The 23,988-nt window shown below is 43.9% G+C and overlaps 1 protein-coding gene across 30 annotated transcripts in view; it reads left to right on the top strand.

The window, feature by feature from the left end:
• MICAL3 (microtubule associated monooxygenase, calponin and LIM domain containing 3) overlaps positions 1-23,988 on the top strand; it is a 209,342-nt gene that overhangs the window by 22,932 nt on the left and 162,422 nt on the right. For 11 of the 30 annotated variants that reach the window (XM_087935100.1, XM_087935092.1, XM_087935103.1 and 8 more), the window contains exon 1: positions 621-1,017. The exons of 1 other annotated variant lie outside the window; for it this stretch is intronic. The gene's annotated coding sequence lies outside the window, so the exon portion shown is untranslated. Of the gene's footprint in view, positions 1-599; positions 1,018-23,988 lie in introns of those variants that run through there. 18 more of the 30 variants (XM_087935107.1, XM_087935109.1, XM_087935106.1 and 15 more) reach the window with 9 other exon arrangements.

Below are 23,988 nucleotides of genomic sequence, written 5' to 3'. Positions count from 1 at the left end.
ACTCCCAGAATTCCCCGGGAGAATGGGGGGTGGTGGTGTGAGTGAGTGAAAATGAAGGGGAATTCTGGGAATTGAAGTCCCCAAGTTTTAATTTCGCTACCCCTGCTGCACAGTCAGTAGGAGATCCTTCATAAGCTCGAGCAAAGTCGATTGCCAGAACGATTTTCCCGAGTTTAGACCCTCCTGGAATTCCGCCCCACCGTCTTTTTTTTAAAAAAATGTTTCTTTTCGCGATGTTGCTGTTTTGCCAACAAGGGAGGTCACCGCTGGTCTCTCCTCACGTAGCCTGTGACGTGATCCCGTAGGGCGTATTGCTGTTTTTCTTCCGTGTCTCCGCGCGCGGTCCTTTTCTCTCCGGTTTTTGGCACGTTTCCAAGACACCTGAACCGCTCCCTCCCCCACTCCCTCCGGCTTGGCAGGTCGCGGCTCCTTTAAGGGTATAAGCGCCTTGGCCCTGCTGCAGTCCTTTGAGCCATGCTTAGCGCGTCTCCATTGGCCGCTCCGCTTCGCATCCCTCCACCCCTTAATCGAGCCTCAGCCAACCGCTGCCCTTGCGCTTGTATCAAAATTCGGGGCGTACCAACGGGCCCCCCGAGAGAGGGGCGCAGGCGGAAGCAACCAAGGAGCCGGACACTTATTCCCGGGCGCTTTGGCTGGAGCCTGTTCTCGCTGCGCCCAGAGACGAGCGCCGCCTGGCCCTTTAAGGCGCCAAGAGCAGGCTTCTCCCTCCCGCGTGTCCAGCGGAGGAGGAGAACCGCGGCCAAGGTGTGTGCGATCGTTTGGCGGCTGCTCTGGAGATTGCACCGCCTTCTCCCTTCCCATCTCCCGCCGGCCGAGGACAGAAACCCCGGAGCGCTCCCGAACGCCGAAGAAGCGCCCAAATCCCGGGGCTCCCGCGCGCTCTGCGGTGGGAAACCAGCCGCCGGAGCGATCCCGCCCGCCCTTTGCAAGCGGGCTTTGCCCGGGACTCCAACTTTTCCGCGCGTCCTGCAGTCACCGGTCATGAGCGGAGGGCAAGTACGGGAGGCTGCAATCTACCGGCCGGAGGGAGGGAAGGAAAGGAGAAGGACGGGCGGGAGGAGCGGGGCTGGCTGGCTGGCTGGCTTCCAGCCCCGGCGATTAGAAGCCAGCTTTGGCTGGCGGTGAGCTGGCATCGGCCACTCCGCCGTTACCTTCGTGGAAAAAACTGGCCTGTCCTTTGCAATTTGCGTGGGGGGTAAAAAGGTGATCAGGCGGCGGCGGAGGTGGCTCTCCTCCGCAGGGCAGTTTCGATGCCGTTGGCTGGGGTTGCTTTGCAAGCGAATAAATGGGGATTATGGAGAGGTTGATTTTTCTTTTTCTTTTCTTTTTCTGGGAACGGGAAGCCCTCCTTGCTCCCCCTCGTCCCTTCCCTAACCGGAGAGCAGCGCCCTCCCTCGGTGCTCCCTGAAGCTAAGCCTTTCCCTTTCGGACCTGGGGGCTGGGGGTGGCGGCTTGCCGGAGAAAAAGCACCGGGGGGGGGGGGAGAAAAAGGGAGAAGGTTGCAACGCCTGATTCATTCGCATTAGTGGGTATTAATTAATCCATACCGTATTGCCCTTTTTGTAAAATTATCAAATCAAACCAAACGTTTATAGTCAATGCACAACATGCGTACAATGAAATTGAAATGAGCCTCCCTCGGTGCTGGCCCTGCAAGTCTTATCATATGAAACCGAACCGTGGTGTTTATGTTGCGTTCAGAAGTCTGACAGCCCATGGATAAAAGCTATTTTTCAGCCTATTTGTTCGGTTGGCTATGCTTCGATATGTCTCCTACCCCGACGGTAGGAGAGTAAAGAAGTGCTGACCTGGGTGTGAATCGTTATTATTCCGATCTGGCTATTCCAGGTTTCCAAATAGCAATAAAATTCTAAGCGGGTTTCGATCACAATTCCTGTGATATACCAGGTAGACTTGCCGGTGGAGACAGGACGAATTGTAATCTCGTGCGTATTTGGTGCCCAACGAGGGCGAAGGAAGCTGTAGCCCCTCGACGGATCGTTTTGAAGCCCCCTACCCACCCACTCCGTGCGCCTTTGCCTGCTGCTCTTGCTGCGTTCACGCTGGCGAAAGGAGAGCCTTGAGATGCAGTGGGCAGTGTTGAACGTCTGTAGTGCAGAAGCTTAAGCTGGCCTGGGAGTGAAACGTTTTTGATCCAAATCAGCGGTCTTCAGCTTTAAGACTTGTGGACTTCAACACCCAGAATTTCTCCTCTGGTCATGTTAGCTCAGGAATTCTGGGAGTTGAAATCCACAAATCTTAAACCTGCCATGTTTGAAGACCCTTGGTCTAAATCCACCCAGTGTGTAGGCTGGCCAGAGAAAGCAATTTTGTCCTTACTGTATATTTCACGGAGATAAGTGGTGATTTGGGAAGGAACAGTGTCATTCTGTCTCAAAAACACTGAACTCTTGTCTGGGAAGGGAAAAAAAAAGATTCTTGTTTTGCAATCCAGTATCATTCCTGCTTAGGGGGATATATTAGCCCCTTAGGATAAGAATTGGATGGAATTCCAAGTTTGCAAATTCTGTATCCTTTCCTCCAGGAAGGACTCTTGAGCCCAACAGTAAGATCGGATTGCAAAGTGTATGCATGTGAAGAACCCAAATAGTTATTAAAACTTCAGAAGTTGTTCACAGTCCTTGCACACATATGGTTGTTGCTCGGAGCTGCCAGAAACCTGTGACAGTCTGCTGGAATAGCAGGCATCAACCAGTAAATCCAGACCCACCTTCTGCTGTGTCCCCTTGCTTGCTCACCATATGCTGAGGCAGCCCATTTTGCTGGGTGAAAGCATGGTCTGGTACCAAAGGGCTGTAAAGCAGAGCAATTATCTCCAAGTTGAGCTTAGGCTGGATTTGTGAGCATGCTAAATCCCATGTGGGGTTAGTTGTGGCTAAAGGAAAGCCAAAAGAAACAAATGGAAAACAGCCTACATTTTTAGTGGTGGTGGGAGTCTTAAGGGAAGATAGTACAGTTTTACTTGTGAGCGGTCTCCCAGGGGCAGAGTCAAGTTTAGAACTTCAGTGGATTTTGGAATTGCTCTAAAAAGCTCAGCAACCTTTTCCTCAACAATTTCAGATGCAGTTGTTTAAGCAGGATTTATTGAGGGGTTATCTTGCTTTAGTATAAAGTGAGAGATGAATAATAAATCCCGTAAACGGCTTCACCTCCCTTATCTAAAGTGGTCTTTTGTATTAGACACAACTCATTGCTTTTCCTCCCTCCTAAGATTATTTTATGTATTACGTTCCACTGTTTACTCCAGGCACTCCTTAGATTATGCCTGAAGCATCTTTTCCCCAGGAGAAATGTAAATCTTTCCATTTGCATCGACTGGCAAATAAAAAACCCTGGTTTTTGCTATCACTGCCGTGTTACTTTGGTATGCCTGGAGGAGATGTCCTTTGAGAGGCAAAACTCATCATCGCGGTTTCATTGAGTCAGGTGTTGGTTGTACATTAACTGTGAAGTGAAGGAAGGGTGCAGTCGCTGCCATTTTTCTTCAGGAGGAAACTACCTGGAGTCATTCAGAAGAATGATGCCAGTGCTGACGTCTGTCTCTAAAGTGCCTGTTGGATTTTCAAGTATCATCATGTTCAGAACTGATTATATATAGTAAGGAATTTGGGGGTAACGTTCAGAATAGGAGGAAAATATTTTTCAGCTAGGATTTAAGGCATGGATTAATATTTCAGCTAGGATTTAAGTATGTGGGTTGATGGTTAGACTTGATTTTCATTAGATGTATCAATGCCCATTTGATTAAATAAATATACTTAGTTCAATAAACATATTTCTTAGGAGAATGGGTAATGGATCCTAGACAGAAGAAAAGGCTATCTTGCTTTTTCCTAGTACATATAGGCTCCTCCTGACCCAGCTTGTCTGCAGAGTTGTACAGAAAGTCCTTGCTTACTGACTGCTTTGTTTCATGACTGTTTGAGGTTAAAAAAGCTTTGCAACTAATCCTTGTAACAGTAGCAATAGCACTTAGACTTATATACTGCTTCATAGTGCTTTACAGCAGTGGCCCCCAACCTTTTTTGAACCAGGGACCGGTTTCACGATTATTTATTCTTCCACGGACCGGTACCTGAGTAACACGAGACTCCACCACCATTCGGATGGCTCTTCATTCGAAGCTGCCCCCCTCTTCGACAAAACTAAGGTGCGAGCACCCAAACGCCACTTTTCAACTGAAAATCCGGAAGCACTTTCCAACCAAAAACCCGGAAGCGCCGTCGAAACAAGATGGCGGCGCCCAAGCTTTGCAGCCCGGTAAAAAATGATCCACGGACCAGTACCTGTCCGGGGACCGGTGGTTGGGGACCCCTGCTTTACAGCACTCTGGGTGGTTTGCCATTCTTGTTCTTCACAACAAGCAGAGTCAACGGAGAGCCAGCAGTAAAATTGCAAGGAGCATGCACCTGAGGTTTCACTTAACCACCAAGTGGGAAGAGACGTTTTAAGCCAGGGGTGTCAAACTGGATTTCTTGAGGGGCCAGATCAGCATTGTAGTTTTCCTCTGTAGGCTGGGGGTGGGGGGAACCAGATGGATGGCCTCCTGCAGCACCCTGCTGGTCAAAATGGGGCATGGGGGGCTGGGCTTCCCCAGCCTCCTGCAGCATTCTGCCAGCTGAAAACAGGCCGCATGGAGGCCCATACAGCCTTTTTCAGCCGGCAGTGTGCTGCTGGAGGCCAGGGAGGCCAAATACGGGTCATGCGGGGCCTCTTTGTGTCCTGTTTTGCCCAGCAGAGGGACTGCGGGTCCCTCGATATTTCCAGGCCAACCCCGCGGGTCAGATTTAAGCACCCTGTGGGCCTTGAGTTTGACACTCCTGTTGTAAGCCTATTACAGATGCATGATTTTTCACTCAGTGGCCATAGAGCTTAGCGAGAGAGTTGTGGCCATCTTCTGCCAATTGTGGTTGCTAAGCATGGATTCCCTGTAAACCCAAACACTCAGTTTGAAGCGATTTTTCATTTGCCTTTCTTCCAAGGACCTCCTCCACATCCTGATGCTTCTGTTGAGCAGAATGGTGCTTTGGTCTCTACCTCATTTTAAATCCCATTTTGCAAAAGTGTTACCTCAGGGAGAGGAGAAGCATGCTTGAACAGACTCAGGCGGAGGTTCAGGTACCCAGTTCTGAAATCACAGACCTTATGCAATCATTACTTCCAGTAGGAGCCATCTTCTAGGGTCATTGCAGGGATACGGTGAATGGCGGGAGAACTGTGGATGTGCCCTCAGGGTGAGATTTGTAATTCAATGCATTTTTTTCATATTTTGACTCATATGTACAGTACATAACTGGGATTTGTAAAATGTTTTGAATTTGATATGCTTCATTTTGGATGTGCAACAATTCAAGCAGTTCTATTTCATTACGTTCATTCTTAGTCTTTTATGGCCCCCTCCCTTATTATATAACATTCATGTGTTGACGGTGCATTTCCCTGGCTGGCAAGTCAACTTTAATATATCAGTCAGCACTGTGTAAGGTCTTGAATATGATGGTGTGCTCACTGAAAGCTTACACGTGCGTGGTCTCTGTCTTACATAACATTTGGAGTAATAATGGAGACCTTATGTGTCCTTATCACTGTTTTACTAGAGATCTTTTTCCTTTCTGAATTGGAGGAAGACCATCTACATCAGGGGTCTCCAACCTTGGCAAGGGAGGAACTCTGGGAGTTGAAGTCCACAAGTCTTAAAGTTGCCAAGGTTGGAGATCTACGCTCTTAGCTATAGGAGGAAATAATGGAAAATGAGGTTTATTTGTTAAATTACTTTTGCATGCCATCCTTGATTCGATGCACCTAAGGCATCTTTCTCTTCTTCCAGCAACCTTGTAAGACTCTTAAAATCTAGTAGTGTATGTCTCCACTGGCATTCAGTTTTGCAGATGAGAAGGGCTATGGACCCAAGATTTCCACGTCCCGTTTCAGCTGTTAGGCTTTTTGATCATAGAGTTGATCTCCTAGACCTGTCTCTCTAGTCCGATTTGGAGGTCAATACCATTCTGTATCTGGGAATGTTTTTGTAATATACCAGAAAGGTGTGTGTGTGTGTGTGTTTGTGTTTTCCCCCCGCCAAGCTACTTTTCCAAAGGATTATTCATTATCTAACGCCCCCCCCCTCCCCTTTGTTGTAAATCCAGAAGGAGTTTTACTGTCTGTTGAAAGCTACCGTGGAGGTGAGAGACAGCTTTACTCAAATGCTGTCCTTTGTCAAACAACAGCTGTTGGGCCTAGTAGACTAGTGTCTTGTCTAATTTGCCTAGCTGAAAGCTTGGGAGGTTGATATTAATAGATTATAGGAGAAATAGTATCTCTTTGCTATACCTGTAAGGTTATTAGTGTTTATGCTTCTGCTTGTGGTTCCAAATTTATCTCAAGAACACAGGAAACAGAGTAAGCTAAACTCACTTTTATGCTGGGAAGATGGTTGGCTTCCCTCCCTGACATTCTTAAAGCTCTTTAAAACCACTGTAGTGAGTTTCAAGCAGTTTTAACTGTGCTAGAGGTAGTCCTTAATTACAACCCCAATTCAGCCCAAAATTTCAATTGGTAAACAAGACAGTTGTGAAGTGAGCTTTGTCCCATTTTACAACTTTTATTGCCACAGTTGTTAAGTGAATCACTGCAGTTGTAGTAACCCGGTGAATCTGGATTCCCCATTGACTTTACTTGTCAGAAGGTCATAAAAAGGGGATCATGTCACCCCGGGGCACTGCAACCGTCACAAATATGAGTCAGTTGCCAAGCATCTGAATTTTGATCACATGACCATGGGGATGCTGCAATGGTCATACGTGTGAAAAAAGGTCCTAAGTCACTTTTTCAGTGCCGTTGTAACTTCTCACAGTCACTAAACTGGGTGTCAACAACCAGCAGCTCCAGAGCCCCATGTGGCTCTTTGGGCCCTCTGCTGCGGCTCCCTGGCCCATCCCTGGCTGGGCCTGCCCTCGCCCTGCCTTCCCTTCCCTCGCTTGGCCTGAAAAGGTAAGGGCGATCACGACGGATGGAGAAGCAGCCGGGGCTGATTCCCCGGCACCTCACTTTTACTGGACTTTCTTCCAGCCCTTGTTGGAAGGAGTGATTGACATTGAGTTTGCCACGCCCACGCAGGTTTGTGTCTCCTGGTGTTCTTTTTCCTGTGGGAAACAGGTCAAAATGGCTCTTTGAGTGTTTAAGGTTGCAGATTCCTGCATTAAACAAATGGATGTAAGTTGAGGACTACCTCTATTTGTTGATACTCATTTTGAGAGACGATTTTAGACTTTCCATTGGGAAAACTAAGTGTAGAATTATTGAAAGGTAAAGATATGAATAAATACGCAATTTTAGGTAGCCATCCATATTCACTATATTAAATTGTATTGACTATCTTGGTCTAGTTTCTTAGAATCGTGGAGGTCCTATCTTTATTAATGTTAGGTACTAATTTATAAATAATAGTTGAACTACTGCGTTCACTGCAAACTTCAGCAACACCAAATGATAACACATGGATGTTGATTTGATTGTGCAAATGCTGCAATCATGTATCTACATTGAGATACCTGATACAGTTATGTACCTTGTGTTCCTCTGCTCATGTCATTGTACAGGTATCACTATTTGTGTCCCTCTGAGCCTTGCAGACTTTTGTGATGTGCCCAGAGCTTCTGGGCATTCAGCTGTAAATTTAAGCATGATGTACCTCTTGTGTAGCATAGCTCTTATTCTGCATGACTAGTGACCAAGTCTTAGTTGATATAATTAAACAGCATTGTTTCCAGAACTGCTAACTGTTCAACAGTTTTGGAAGCCTATTTAAAAAATTCTTTAAAAGTGAGAGTTTAGTACACAAAAACATCTAGCACAGGGGTGTCAAACTCAAGGCCTGGGGCCCAGATCTGGCCCATAGGATGCTTACATCTGGCCTATGGGAAACAGTAAAGGACCAGTCTGTGGTGCTTCTGCCAGCAAAAATGGAGCTTTCAGGGGCCGCATATGGCCCTCCTGAACTCCATTTTTGCTGGCAGAAGGTCGCAGGAGGCCGTCCCAGTCAAAAATTGAGCATGGGAGCCTGTTTTCACTGGCAGAACGCTCTGGCCGCCACAGGCGCCCCGGACATCAGGCTGGCCACACCCACCCCAGCCACGCCCCCTGCCCCCAAGGTCAAACAACCCTGATGTGGCCCTCAACGAAATAGTTTTGACACCCCTGATCTAGCAGATTCAAAGTGGTAGGAGAACATGTTTTGATGAGGGGGGAAATAAAAGTCTAAAGGGAGGTGAAAGGTAAGGGAAAACTTATTCCCCTATTGCCAGGAAAAAATCCTTTCCTCACCTTTTTCCACCCACACTTTCCCCTTGATTAATCTTAAGTTTTGGACTCATTTTTTCCTCCCATTTATTTTTTAAATCCTCTTCATTTCCTGCCCTTGATTAATTCTGTTTTTTCTCTCTCTTTTCCTTCAGCCAAAGTTAGGAAGTGATAGGAAGGCAGATTAGCAAATCCCAGCTGAAAACTTTGAGCTGTCCTCATGTAAATATACTACCATCCTTATGATAAGGTTCATAGTTATATCCTGGGGAACCTTGTGGCTTCACAATGTTATATTTGAAGGGACAGTGAAAAGTGAAAAATCCTAGAAATCCACAGCTGTAGCAATGCTTGCAGAATTATTGTTTAAGAGGCCCAAAATTTGTTTAATATATGCAGATCTACCAATTATGTCTTAGGTAATAGGCTCCAGTTACTGTCTGAAATAATATTTATTGACAAGTCCTGGACATGTTAAGGCTTCTGAATCATTGCCTAATTTAGCAAAGCCAGTGAGAATCTGACATAGGTTTAAGGTTAAGTACCAGCCATCACAATTCTTATGATTTTTTTTTTTAAAATGTTGGCTAGAACTATTTTTCAATTTCCAACTTTTACAATAAAATGGAGAACATTGGATATTCAGTCTTGGTTCGTTAGTTGTGTTGGCCTTAAACCTGAAAATCTGGCATTGTCTGGCGATTGCTTCAATTTCTTAACCTATTTTTACACTACCACCACCGAGGAATTGCAAAACATTAACATATTCTTAAGAAATCTTTCCCTGAGGAGCTCAGAAAGTTAGGTCAGTAATGTTCGTCTTACATAACGGAGACATTTCTTTTCAAGAGCTAAATTTGGAACAAAATAGAGTTCATATTTGTCTTAAAGAGGTCATAATCAGTGATGTGCTCAGAAATAAACTTACAATTTCTGCACAGCTTGAATGTGGAAGAAGATTCTTGGCAGAAGAATTAATTACATGCAAGTATTGTACTTTAGCCCTGCAAATTCAAGAGCTGTATTTGTATTCCTGCCATGGCTTTATAAAGAGATAATCACTGACATAGATTTATTAGAGGCAAAAGATGGTATTAAGTTAGTTGTGGGGTATATAAAAATCCCTGTTGCTTGAGCAGACAACTTAAGATCAGTGAATGCCTGATAAACTTTGGCTCCAAAGGCCCTCTGTTCACCAGATTCAGCTATTGCAATTTACTGTTGGAATTAAAGCATTCATCATATAGTAAAACCCCAGTTCAACAGATTTTGATGTAATGGATTTTGGCTGCAGTGGCTTTTTTGGCTTTCACTTAAAGAGGAGATAAATCTGTTGGATTTGAAGTCTGTCTGTCCCTGTTGTTTCTTCTGCCCAGCTATTGCTACCCCTCCAACTGTTTCTTTCCACTGCCTCTACTACCCAAGAGTTTCTTGACTGACATCCCTGCTGCCACCCATCACCCTATGTCCTCTTCCTGTGTCATCTGCTGTCTTGTGCCACTACTAAAGCCACACGGCTGGACCCAGATCACCCAATATTTCTACTCTCCCTATTATCCATCACCTTCCACATTTTGCTCTTCTTGGCCAACAGCAAATAGGTAAAGACTTATTCCTCCTACAGGTAGTCTTTGACTTACATCCAGTCATTTAGCGACCATTTGAAGTTATGACAGATTTCCCCCAAAGGTACTTATGGCCCAATTTCAAAGTTATGATGACCACATACACACACACACGCACACACACACACACACTGGCCATGGGATCTCATTCTGGCTCTTTAGCAACCAGCTCACCTTCACAAAAATTTGCAATTAATTTGTTACATTAATGCAGGGGTTTTTTACATTTTTTGTAGGTTTCCATCATTTACTTCCATTTTCTTGAAAACCTGCCTATTGGGCATAATGCTTGTACAATGACTGCAGCAAAAAATGTTGAAAGTCAGTAGTAACCTGCTTAAAGATCATAATGACTTATAACTCTAATTGGAGTCTCAATTGCAGTCATAAGTTGAGCACTACTTTTACAACCCATTTAATGTCATTGCCACCAGGACTATTCACACTCGCCACACCTCTTCCTCCTCCTGTTCCATTTCTTCTGTCAGCTTGGGCTCTTTGCTGAGGGAACCCTTGCCTTGTCCAAAAAGTAAAACATGAAGAATTGGGGGGAACCCCTTGAGCTTTAAGACATATGAGAATGTATCACTCTTCTTTAGTTTGATGAAGGGTTCCATCTGTCTCTTAAAACCAGGAAGCAATGTGGATTTTAAGTTGATTCTCTGTAGAAAAAGCTCCAAGGGGAGTAAGTACTTGACTTAAATAATAGTGACAGATAGCTCAGAGTTCTGTTGACTAATAGGCCAGTCAGCTATAAGGCGTTGACTGTCAGTAGAGCCAGGCACCAGCAGAATAAGACATAAAAATTTCAAGGATTAACATTGGTGCCAAAATTTGCCCCTGAGGTGGTAATTTGAGGGAAGTCTAAAAGATAACAAATACCGCTGTGTCCTCAGTTCAACTTAGCATGGAAGAGACTCTAGCCAACACATACTGTTCATAAGCGCTAAGGTTACAGCATATTTATTTATTTTAATTAAATGTTTAATTTAATGTAACACCCGCAAAAGCTCAACTTTTAAGCATGAAATCATAGGTTGAAAGTATAACGTTTTATCACAAACATGAAATAAAACCTTTTTCCAAGAAATGGGACCTGCTAACTAAAGCCTAGATCCTATTGTTTTCGGGGGCAGGTGTGTTAATTTCCTACTGCTAGACCATCCCTAAGAAAGAGAAGTGAGTAATCTTGGGACTCTATGCTTCTCCATCCCAATATTTCTCAGTTGTGTTGGGAATGGCATTGGTTGAATTTCATGGCGGTTAGGAATTGTGAGTCCTGACTATCTAAGACTGACCAGATGGGAGAAAGCTGGCACACCCGGGCACACCTGGGAGAGAGGAAGAAAGAACCTGGGAAAAGGTTATATCAGCCAAAAGTCATAGGTTGGTCTAAAGGTCACTTGGATTAAAAACCATTTTAGACCTTTCTGAATGCAAAGAGAACAGTTGTATATCAGCCACAAACAGTATCACAGACTGGGGATTGAAGTCAAGAAAGCTTGGCATCTTGTCGCTGTCCCATGGATTCCTCAAGGGAGCAGAATCCTTAACAGGCCTTGTCTAGAAGACCAATCTGACCAACAGGTTGGACAAGATGGTCCTTGATCTGATTTGGTGCCACGTTGTATAGGACTTTATATGTCATGACCAGCTCTTTGATTTGGGCTTGAAAGCCCACTGGCATCTTTTTAATAGATTAATACAATTGGAAGGGGCCTTGTAGGTCATCTAGTCCAACCCTCCACCCAAGCAGGAGACCTTACACCATTTCTGACAGATGGCAGTCCAGTCTCTTCTTGAAAGCTTCCGGTGATGAAGCTCCCACAACTTCTGAAGGCAAGCTGTCCTGTTGGTTGGTTGATCTCATTATCAGAATATTTCTCTTTATTTCTTGATTGAATCTCTCCTTGTTCAGTTTCTATCCCTTATTCCTTGTGTGGCTTTCAGGTGCTTTGGAAAATAGCTTGACCCCTTTCTCTCTGTGGCAGCCCTTCAGATATTTAGTGCAGCATATATAAGAACATGGTTTTCCCCATGTACTTGGCCACCAAATTCTGTGCCAGCTCTATTTTCTAAAACCAATTTTAAATCTAGCCTTATATGTTATGTGTGGTAATAAACCACTTGGGTGATGGTCAGGTGCCAGTTACCATTGTAAGAGCATCTTGGTCTAAATAGAGCTATAAAACTTGCACACCAGTTTAGTTACTTTATATGATCCTGAAGTAGAAATACAGAATGTAATAAAGTCTCACTGGAATACATCTGCTATAGCAAAATTTTATTTTAAACTAGCATTGTATGTTAAAAAAACTTAGAAATAATAAATTTCATAGGGCACTATTGGTGTTCAATAGCTTGCTATCAATGGTGTTGGAGGGTAAAGTTTGGTAAATCGCCCCCCCTTTTTAGCCCATTTCTGCTATGGACAGAAGAATAATACATATGGTGTATGTTTTGGTGTATAGAGAGCCTAAAATAACTCTTTCCATTGCTAAGCTTATAATTGAAGCCTACAGAGTTTGTGTTTCTGCTAATAGAAAAATAAACTAAGCATGCTCACAGGTCTATTATGTATGTTTTATTTTGTTTTTGAATTGTCTGGGTCAATAACCCTAATAAAATTACTTGTTTGCCACCAGAAACATCTGATATGTAAGCAGTCTCACTTGCTTTCAAGAATAATGCTGACATTTGGTAGCAAAATGACTGAATTCTTGATGTGATTTCAGCTTGCTTTTCAAGGTTTGGGGTAGTTTTGGAAGATTGGTATGCAATTAGTTTGCCTGAGGAAGGTTTTGTGCTTTCATGTCAGCCATTAAAATCCCTTCCCAGAGTCAAAAAAGATTTCAGCCACCTTCAGTGGCCTCTTGTGTTTTTGAAAGTTAGGAAGTTGAGTTTTCATCTTTGATTGCTTAAACCAAGGGTGTCAAACTCACATTATCACGGTGTCATCACATGACGTATCGGGACTTTCTCTCCCCCCTTCGCTAAACCAGGCATGGGCATGGCTAGCGGGTCAGGAGTTTGACATCCCTGGCTTAAACTCTGCCTGCCTCTTGATGTTGAGATCCATTAAACCTCAACATGGATCATTTCTTTCTCTTGTAGGAGTAAAATAAAATTGTATTGTATCACATTTCTATATATTATTATTACCTTCAAGTAAGTGGATTTTGTGTGTGTGTGTGTGTGTGTGTGTGTGTGTGTTGATTCATGGTGACTGCCAATATTGGTTCCTGCATTTTTCTTGCTAATTTTTTTTTTTAAGTAGTTTGCCATTGTCTTCTTTCTAGGGCTTAAAAGAGTGTGACTGGCCCAAGGTTACCCAACAGGCTTTGTACGTAGACCAGATTTAGAACTCTGAATATCTTGGTTTTTAGCCTGGTGCCTTAACCACTACGCCAAACTTGCTTTATTATTTGATTTTCTTAATTCTTGGATGAGAATTTACATCAGCATCAGCTAGCATAATTGTTCTTTAAAAGGCTAATATCTCTAGTCCCAAATATTTGCAGGGCATCAAATTGAAGGAGAATGTGAGCCAAATCTCACAGCTTTATTAACTATGGTTTATGGCTATGCAAAGCCAATCAGTTGGAGCTGGTTAAGTAATTCATGTTTAAGGAAACCTTGGCTTAGCATGATGTGTGAACCAAGATAATAGCCTTTGCGCACTCAGCTATATCTGCTATTTTACCATAATGTGATATAGCTTGCCATTTCTTGTATATATATTTGTTTCAGTTAGTATTTTTGTTTAGTGTTTTGGGACATGGTATGTTGCTATTTATCAGAAACCACAGCTAGGTAAGGATGAACACTCAATATATTTTTAATCTTGGTGGATATTGAAAGGAAAATTATATGGAATTTAAGATGTTCAAGAGCTGATAGTTGCAGTTGGGCAAACAACCTCTTAATAAATACTGTTTTGTGTTCTAAACACTGTATTTTTTGAAATGCTACACCTTGTTGCTGAAAGAAAACTTTTAGAAGTGTTTTTTTTTTATTTCCTTAAGCTTGTAATCTTTGTGAAAAAAATTAATCTAAAAGAATATTGCATTTCATAATACTTATTGTGGAATTCAGCGGGTAATCATTTATTTCCTATTTTGCCCATGACAGCAGTGTATAACAATAATTTATGATTCAGAAAAAAATAATTGTTGTAGAGTTAACTCATTGAAAGCTGCTTTTCAGGGCCAGTCACGACATTTCCAAACCATAGTTTTCTTTTTTCTCTCTTTGTATAAGGTTCCATTTATTCATATATTTATGAGTAATTCATATATTATGTTTTTTGCGGTTTGCCCAAGTAGATTCTCTCTTTTTAAGCAGCAAATCCTGTGCCAACTGAGAACATCCTGTTAAGATCATCAATCTGTAAGCAAAAACTCTCAAACATTGATCGCCCAGGAAACTAAGCAACTACTTATAAAAGCAAGTGTTGGCATATCTTAATTATGAATACTTCAGTTATGATGAATTACATGTTCTGTTTATAATCTAATATTTACCATAGTCTTACCATTATATGTGCTTATATACTTTTTTTTCTCTAGTACATTTTTGTGTTTGAATTTGTCTGCCTAATGCACTGACTTAGACTAAAGCAAATTATTGACATTCTTCATTAAACTTCCTTATTGATTAGAAAAGATAACAGTTTCTACAGTAATTTTTAAATTATTTGATATTTAAATTATTCTGCGATGTTACATTTTTTAAATTTCCTAATCTTAATTTTAATATTTTAATGTTTGATTTGTGGGTGTGTATATATTGATTATATTGTATACTGCCCAGAGCCTTGGTTAAGAATAGAAAATATAAATAAATAAATAAATAATAAAATTATAAAGAAAACATTGGTGTGTTTTTCCAAAAAAGCAATGGGAAGTTTTGTTTCGTTTTGTTTTTACTCCAACAGTCTTTAAACACTTGGTTGTGAAAGGCCCAGCAAAATGGTGCTTCCTCACATATCAACTCAGCCTTCTAAATATTAAAACCCTAGATTTCACAATCTATAAAAACATATGCAAATGTATGTCTTCATTTAGATTGCAGAATTGTTGATCGGGAATTAGTTGTGATGGCATTCGGGAAAAAACTGTTCTTGTGTCTAGTTGTTCTGGTGTGCAGTGCCCTATAGTGTTGTTTTGAGGGTAGAAGTTGAAACAATTTATGTCCAGGATGTGAGGGGTCTGTAGATATTTTCACAGACCTCTTTTTGATATGTGCAGTATACAGGTCCTCGATGGAAGGCAGGTTGGTAGCAATTGTTTTTTTCTGCAGTTCTAATTATCCGTTGAAGACTGTGTCTTGTTTGGTTGCAGAGCCAAACCAGACAGTTATAGAGATGCAGATAACAGACTCAATAATTCCTCTGTAGAACAGAATCAGCAACTCCTTGGGCAGTTTGAGCTTTCAAAAAACGTTATGGCAATGGATAAATCTACTGACTAGAACGAGCAAAAGGGATGAAGGCAGATTTCAGGTGACAGATTTACCTCTACTAATGTCATTTACGGCTTAAGATGTGGAAGGCCTATTTCCTCATAAAACCACCCTAAAGGAGTTTCTAAAAAAACAAAACAAAACACCCACCCCCATTTTTCCCCCCTGGGTTGAATAGATGCCATGCTATCTGAATAAACCTCCCACGCTAAACAGGAGCCCAGAATGGCATTGTTAATGGAGTTTACAGACGAAATAATAGCATTTCAAAGCAAACAGCAGTCTCTTGTTGCAAATGTAATCATTTACAGTAGTGCAGCAAACTAGCTATTTTGGTTAATCCTGATTAAACTCCTCCGGGAAGTACCTTAAGGGAATTTAGTTTGGAAGTTTCATATCACCCACTTGGGAGGAAGCACACCGTTTTTTCAAAGGCACAGAATGATCTTGTTGGTTATTCAGCCTCGGAAGTTTCCCACAAGCAATGAATGAGTAAATATATATTTAAATTTATATGGATGTATTGTATTGCAAACATGGTCAAAGCCAGCTTAAATAGAGCTGATAAATATTTTAATTTCCTAAGTGGCATATTTAAATCTATATAGATGTATTATTCTGCAAACAAGGTCAAAGCAGGCTCTTAAATAGAGCTAAGAAATATTTTGATTTCCAAAGTAATATATTTAAATCTATGTAAAAGTATTATTTTGCAAACAAGATCAAAACAGACTCTTAAGCAGAGCTGATAAACATTTTGATTTCCTCAGTATCAATGTGTTGGAAACTGTTTTTATCTCTTCTTAGAGCCAGTACTTAGAGCCAGTACTAACCAGTACCAGTACTATTGAGATTTCAACCAGAATAATCCTCATTCTGTCACTGAAAGAATTTTCCTCACGTGGCATCTAAGCAGACTGGTCTACAACTCCTTAGTACTCGGAGAATGACCATTGGTTGAGGAAGGGCAAGCCTACAAATAGATAGGGAATGGGAGGGTTGTTCACTTAGCTGTTACGAGATTCAATTTCACCATGTCCAGATGTAGTTTGGCACATCTGGAGCGAGATTGGGTTAAGCAGAGTTGGGTTGTTGAAATCATAACTTAAAAATATGCATATGACTCCAGAGCAGACATTTCAAATCCCTTGTGATTTCTGACAACTATCTCTACCCTGACTTGGTAATGTTGCATTTGAACATAGATCTTTGCCTGCCATAACTCTTGGAGTCAAAACTATGACCTTTGTCTTTCTCCTATGAGCTGCTCAGAGCATCCAGTAGTGGGAGGTGCTTCAGTCTCTGCATTCATAGGCTGAGCTTGAATTGAGGAACGCTCCTCCTCCTCCACGTGACTCCTCCACAGCGTTCTCCAGTTTTTGCTCAGCCTTGTGCAAGACAGGCAGTGCTTTGCATATCTCCTTTGGCCGAACAAGATTTTTCGATTCTCACAGTTTCAATCAGCTTTTTCTCAGGTTTGAATTGCTCCATTTCTCCTTAGCCTCTGCACAATTGCTTAATTTGGCAGCCTTGCCACTAAGGGGAAGCGCAGTTGCGCCCCCAAGGGAGGCGAAGGGAGGGTCAGTAGCGACTTCGCACTACCTCCCATAGCCGGAAAATCCCTCACTCTGCCTCCTTTTGTTGCCGGTTCGTTCCCTTCGTCCGTTCCATAGCGGTTTGTGTTTTTTGCTCCGTTCTGAGTCGTATCGTATTTTTTTCCCCCTACCTTCGAACGCTGTCTGTTTCAAGAGGAGAAGGGCTAATTTCCTCCTTCCCTGGTTGCCTTTGTAGTCAGAGCTTCGGCCTCATTGCTACCAGGCGGGTAAAACGCCGCTGAGAGGCGCGACGTGCTGAAGGACACCATTTAGGGAGTCTCCTCGTGGCTGCACGCCATTTTGTTTTCTCCTTAATTTCTGTGCTGTGAGTGGAGGTTAATTGAAGTAACAGGCTCCCACCTGGCTTTTTCAGAGTTATTGTTCCCCATCTGACTAGATTGTACTCGATATCAATCTTAAGGCTCGTTGGCTTAACCCCACAGCTCATTTCCAGCGGCGCAGCAGCTGCACCCAGGCCTTGTGTCCGCCTGTGCAGAGAGGCTGCTGAAGGCCCCAGCTTTAATATCTATCTGGGCCTAGGCGTTTCAAAATTTGGCTGATTGGCTTGTTTTGTCTTTCCTTTCTCATTGGCTATTGAACATTCAAATTACTCTATCCCAGGAGCAGGGATACATTTGCACCAGCCATCCTATATTCATTACAGACATAATATTGATATCATATATCTTGGCAGTATAATATTTTAATTCACAAAAATATTATCACTGAGGTACAACTCAATTGTTTTATATATATAAAACATACATACATACATACATACATACATACATACATACATATATATATTTAAAAAAAGAAAACAAAAAAAATAACAAAAAGGGGGACGTGAAATATTTGATCAGAGCAACCATTCTTGCCTCAGATCGGACCCTGGGCGTGCCAACCGCCTTATATTGATTTCTAACCTATTACTGCTATATATAAATTATTGAAATGGCAGACGGTAACACCTCTAGAGGACCTTCATTGAAGGGAAAAACCAAAACCCATCATTTGCGCAAGCAGGCTAAAGAGACCTCCAAAGCTGCCCAGAGGGACGCCTTAAGGCGCTACAAGGCCCTGCAAAAGGAAATTGGCAAACGAGCTAAGGAAGCACTCAAGGTGCCTCAGGCTCTTCCATCCTCCAGTCCCTCTACCTCTGCTCTACCCCCCCTCCCCTAGATATTTCCCTCTCATCCAGGCGCAGTTTGCCCTCACAGGAACAACAGGCTCAGGTTCCTGGAACATCGGCTAGAAGGGCTCCAGAAGCCACCTTCACCCCAACAGCATCTGGCCTCTGTCAAGAGGAGTCTCTCATTGAGGAGGTTCCAGAAAGAATAAGATCCTGGATGGAGTTGGCTATTCGCCAAGGGATCGCAGCCGGCATCCAATAAGCTACCAGGCCTATTCAGTATCCGGCGGTTTCTGACCAGGAGTCTCACTCAGTAAGATCCCTGCCCAGGTCGGACCAACATCAGGCTCAGGTACCCTTGCCAAGGGAGATCCCCCTTCAAGGGCGGGAGGAGGAAGAGTGGGAGGAGGAATTTGATCAGTTCATGGATCCAGACGAGTTTGATTTGGGGTCTATGCACTACAGTGAGCCCCTATCAGAGGCAGAACCTCTAGAAGGTGAAATGTCCAAGGACGAGGGGCTCATCCCTGACCAGCCCACCTTCACGGGCTTATTCAAGCCACACCTATTTAAATCCTTATTATTCAAGGCCAAGAACATTTCAGGCTTAAGCAAGCTATCTCCAACAGACCTCCCCGCTCCTTCAACCGAGGGGCCAGAGGATCTCATCTTTAACCAGCCCGTGGGAGAGGCCGAGGTTATCCCAGCCCCACCTATCTTTGCAGATCTGGTGCAAAAGCAGCTGGTGTCTGCAGTGCCCCCTCCAGTGACGACAAAAAATACTTTAATTTGGATCCGGAATTTTCAAAATTATTAAGCACCCCTGAGGTAGACGAGCCCATAGTGGGCCTGGCATCCTCCTCGACTCCGACTGATGTGCTGGAGGCCCTTAAGCCAGAGGAAAAGCGGGCTGAGCTGGCCCTGCGCAGGGCCCATCAGTCGGATGCATGGGCCATCAGATCGGCTACAACCGCATCTTTTTTCACAAGGTCATACATTCGATGGCTTTGTCAGCTCAAGCAACACGTCCCTACATCCAACATCAGGGCACACCAGGACATTGCCAAGCTCACTGCTGCAGCCGAGTTCTCTGCTGATGCCACATACCACGCAGTTAAATTCTCTGCAAGGGCAATTACATCTCATGTCACAGCTCGCCGTCTACTCTGGCTCAGGCACTGGCAAGCAGACTTTAAGAACAAAGCCAAGCTGGCTTCCTCCCCCATAGTAGGAGACAAGTTGTTTGGCCCTTCCCTGGGCCCCCTACTGATGGAGACCCACAGTAAGAAAAAATTCCTTCCTTCCCTTACTCGAAGGTCAGACTTCAGAACTTCCCAGCCCTTTCGGCGGGGTTCCTTTCGGCCCTCCTATCAGGCCCCCTTCTCCCCCAGGTATCAGAGGCCTCCATCGTTCAGGTCGGGACAAGCCCAGGATAGACCCAATTCCGGAGCCAGGAGCCAGAGAGGCAGTCAATATAAAAGGCCCTTTCGGGGAGCCAGAAGTAGGCCCTTCCGACGTCCGAGATAGGTTAAGGGACACTCTCCCCATTAGTGGACGTCTTAAGTCATTTGCGAGTCAATGGGACTCCTCTACCTCCGATTCTTGGGACAGGGATTTGGGCTTGCCCTTAAGTTTCAATCCACTCCCCCAAATTTCTTTATGTCATCCCCCCTTTCTAGAGACCCGGTCAAGCATAATCTAATGGATTCCGCTATCCAGCATCTCTTAAACATAAGAGCCATCCAACTTGTTCAGCCCGAGCAACGAGGGCGGGGCTTTTACTCTCACCTTTTTGTTGTACCAAAACACTCGGGGGTGTGGAGAGCGATCTTAGATTTAAAACGACTCAACTGCTTCCTAACATACCGCAAATTCAAAATGCATACCCTGCAATTGATACTGCTGGGCATCAGACAAGGGGATGTGCTCACGTCCATAGACTTGATGGAAGCATATTTACATATTGCCATTCGGCCTTCCCATTACAAATTCTTAAGGTTCTGCTACAATAATCAGCACTTTGAATACATGGCCCTTCCCTTTGGACTGGCCTCCGCCCCCAGGACCTTTACCAAGGTCCTCGCAGCATTAGCTGCCCACCTCAGGAACATTCCCATTCGTCTCCAATATTACCTGGACGACATTTTAATCCTGTCCCGCTCTACCCATCAAGCAGCAAGGGACACCCAGACCACGTTAACATCTCTCCAATGGGTTTCTCATAAATTGGAAGAAGAGCCAATTATCCCCATCTACTCGAATAACTAATTTAGGGGCAGTCATTGATACGATGGAAGGCAAGGTCTACCTGTCTTCAGATAGACTACTTAGTATTCAAAAATTGGTTAGGGAGATCAGGCGCCATAGGAGGGTACCCTTACTGGATTTGTCAAAATTATTGGGGAAAATGATATCATGCATTTCTATTGTTCCCTGGGCCCGTCTTCACACCAGATCCCTCCAGTGGTTCCTGCTCCCGTACCAGAGATCCGGCAGAAGCAATTCCAAACTCACGGTCAGGGTACCTCTCAAGGTCCTCACGTCCCTTCTCTGGTGGGCCAAACCGGCCATCAACAAAGGCTGCTTCTTCAAGGAGCCTCAAAGGCTGACTATCACCACAGATGCCAGTCTATATGGATGGGGCGCTCATGTCCAGTCACTCACATCCCAGGGCAGATGGTCTGCAATAGAACAGGCATGCAGCATCAACTGGCTGGAGCTTCGCGCCATGCACCTGGCCCTGCGCAGCTTCCTCCCCCAGGTACGTGGGTAGCACACTCTCATTTTAACAGACAACATGACAGCCAAAGCCCACATCAACAAACAGGGGCACACAATCAATACAATTAATGAGGGAAGCCGAGCGCCTGTGTCGCTGGGCGGAGAACAATCTTCTGTCTATAACAATCTTCTGCACATCTCGGGCCTATCAAATACTCAAGCAGACTGCTTAAGCAAGACCACCATAGACCAATCAGAGTGGCGCCTCCACCCATCCCTGTTCAAAGAAGCAGCAAGGATATTCGGTCAACCGGTGGTGGACCTATTTGCCCCTCCCCTCAATGCCCAGCTCCCGAGATTCTTCTCAAGGTACCCATCCCAAGGGGTGGAGAATCACAACGCGCTCCACTGCCCATGGCCCACGGGGCTCCTGTACGCATTTCCCCCTCTAGCACTGTTGCCCAGGGTTATTCAGAAGTTGCTCCACGAGAAAGCGGAATTGCTACTAGTGGCATCTCACTGGCCCAGGCGGCCACGGTTTGCGGACCTCCGTACTCTCTCAGTGGCCCCTCCCTGGAGGATTCCACCAGACAGGATCTCTCTATCCCAGGGGCCCCTCCTACACCCGGACCCTCAATGGTTTCAACTAACCGTCTGGAGGTTGAGCGGAGCAGGTTGAGGAGTGAAATGCTCTCCAACAAGGTCATTGACACCATTCTAGCTGCCAGGCGGCCCTCAACCATTTGAATTTACAATGCCACATGGGCCATTTTCTGTAGATGGTATAGCACGTTTCAAATTAACCCCATTTCCCCTTCTATCACTCAGATTTTAGAATTCCTTCTGGAGGGACTGGACAAGGGGCTGTCTCCTAATGCACTAAAGCGACAGGTAGCTGCATTGACATCAGTTCTTTCTTGTGAGGGTTTCAATTCCCTCTCTCATCACACACGTATACGGGCTTTTCTTAGAGGGGCCACCAACTTGCGACTCCCAGCAGTGCACCATTACCCCACCTGGGACCTTAACAAAGTCCTTCTCTCTCTCACCAAAGAACCTTTCGAACCTTTGAGGGAGGCAAGCCTCCAATTTTTGACATATAAGGTGGTTTTCTTTGTAGCCATTACATCCGCTCGGTGCATATTGGAAATAGCAGCCTTGTCTGTCAGACAAGACCTCTGTGTCTTCCATGCTGATCGGGTGATTCTCCGTCCCAATCCCACCTTTTTGCCCAAGGTCAATTCAGCCTTCCATAGAGCCCAAGAGCTCATCCTTCCGAATTTTTGTCCCAGACCGCAGGAAAGGGAAAGGCAATGGCACAAACTGGATGTAAGGCATGCCTTGCGAATCTATATCAAGCGCACTGAGTCCTTCAGAAAATCGGAGGCCTTATTTCTTTCCTTTCAGCCCAAAACACAAGGTCACAGGGTGTCACCGTCCACTATAGGCCGCTGGATCAGGGTGGCTATAGCTAAATCTTATCAGTCCCAGGCCCTGCAGGTGCCCAGAGGCATAACTGCGCATTCCACTAGGAGTGCGGCAACTTCGGCAGCTTGGGCTACCCAGGCACCAATAATCGAAACCTGCCGGGCAGCGACTTGGGCTTCCCCATCTCCTTTCATCAGGCACTATAAAATTGATATGTTTGCATCTGCACAGGCCTCATTTGGCAGACGGGTTCTGCAATGGGTTCTTAGGAACCCTGAGGAGATTCCGAACCAGACGGAGTCCCTCCCGTAGGACAGGCCAAGCTTTGGTATGTCCCACTACTGGATGCTCTGAGCAGCTCATAGGAGAAAGGGCATTGGTGCTTACCTGATACACCCATTCTCTTTGAGCTGCGAAGAGCATCCAGCCCCACCCCCTTTTTTTTCCCGTCTGGTGGGACCTTGTTTTCGGCCAAGGAACCTTTTTTAGGTAGTAGGGATGAGAGCACCTTTTTTCCTCTCGTCTTCGCAAAACTGGGGAACGCTGTGGAGGAGTCACGTGGAGGAGGAGGAGCGTTCCTCAATTCAAGCTCAGCCTATGAATGCAGAGACTGAAGCACCTCCCACTACTGGATACTCTTCGCAGCTCAAAGAGAACGGGCGTATCAGGTAAGCACCAACGCCCTGTCTCTTTGCATCATTTTTAAGTTGTGGAACATTTGCCAAACATTCCTTATGTTTGCGATGTTAAATTGAGTATTTGGAAGGTTCTAAAAGTACTATCAAAAAGGTGGCAATTGTAACAAAAATTAGGACTCAGTTCTTGATTATATCAATTTTCCTTTATACTCATACTCTGTATGAAGTGCCCTTTTTATTGTTTAAGGAGAGTGCTGTCTACTTAATGCACTTTTAACAGCTTTCCCATTTTTTTCCATTTTATTTAAAGAAAGCTGTATCAACAATAAAAAAATATGCTCTGAGAAACAAGCAAAGAACATTCCTTTTCCTTTATTGTCTCTTCCCTAACTGACCAGCCTTAGGTCATATGATGACATGTTATTGCCAAGTCTAATGCAGTTTTGTGGGCTGTTGTCATAGAAAGATCTATGTTTCATATGAACCTTTTTTTTTAAAAAAAAACAGGCTGTTAGTCATCATGATTTCATATTAGACAAGCATTCGCAGATAAGGACTTTGAGAAGAAGGATTGCAATTAGAATTCTGCAAATTTGTTCATTTCAATCTGAAAAAAAATGCACTTTTAACTTTTGCCTTTATCAGATAAATATGCAGTTTTCGAAAATGGCTTACTTTGGTTTTGGCTTTATCAATTCTCCAAAATATAATAAAACTGTACAGCAACTTTCTGTACTTATCTCTTATTGTGATGTTGGAGAAGCTGCAACGTATTTTATGTGTTTGTATTTATTTCTATTTTATCTCCTTTTTATACTGCCAAGAAGCTTGGTAAGCAGAGCAGCAAAATCCAATTAATGGTATCCTGTGTTCTATATACTGTTCTAAATAGTATTCTCTTTTTAGAAGCTTGTATCATGGGGAAATGCCTAAGTAGAGACACTAAAGAGAGCTCCTGATTTTAGGCCAAAAATGCCATTCATTCAAGATTTCCATTTAAGAAAGTGCATTTATTGTTTCAGAAGAGAGATTGAAATAAATACATACTT

Source organism: Pseudonaja textilis, chromosome 5, assembly GCF_049901715.1.
Source record: "Pseudonaja textilis isolate UNSWEBS1 chromosome 5, rPseTex1.2, whole genome shotgun sequence".
Classification (NCBI taxonomy): domain Eukaryota; kingdom Metazoa; phylum Chordata; class Lepidosauria; order Squamata; family Elapidae; genus Pseudonaja; species Pseudonaja textilis.
Note: the sequence above shows the minus strand (reverse complement) of the source record. Positions and strands in the feature narration are given on the sequence as shown.